Source organism: Penaeus monodon, chromosome 33 (assembly GCF_015228065.2).
Source record: "Penaeus monodon isolate SGIC_2016 chromosome 33, NSTDA_Pmon_1, whole genome shotgun sequence".
Lineage (NCBI taxonomy): Eukaryota > Metazoa > Arthropoda > Malacostraca > Decapoda > Penaeidae > Penaeus > Penaeus monodon.
Genome location: NC_051418.1, coordinates 5,664,728 through 5,664,943, shown reverse-complemented (window position 1 = coordinate 5,664,943; position 216 = coordinate 5,664,728). Strand labels below are relative to the sequence as shown.

Here is a 216-nt window from a genome sequence, read left to right as displayed (position 1 = left end):
CCTTCTGGGCGGTGAGTAAAATTATCTTAATTTGGGTGAATATTCATGAATGAATGGTGAGTAAAAATATTACAACGTCAGTGAATATTCTTCTCATGTATTCAATTTTTTTTTTTTTACTGATTTTCTTCCATATTTTGTATCATCTTTATTTTTCTGTTCTTACAAATATTTTTCTTTTAAATCAATTATTCGAAATGAGATACAGTGTTTGCT

General features: G+C 26.4%; 1 protein-coding gene across 1 annotated transcript in view; it reads left to right on the top strand.

Moving 5' to 3' along the window:
• The window catches only part of LOC119593958 (cathepsin D-like), a gene marked incomplete at its 3' end in the record, with an annotated part of 10,246 nt that overhangs the window by 4,647 nt on the left and 5,383 nt on the right, over window positions 1-216 (top strand).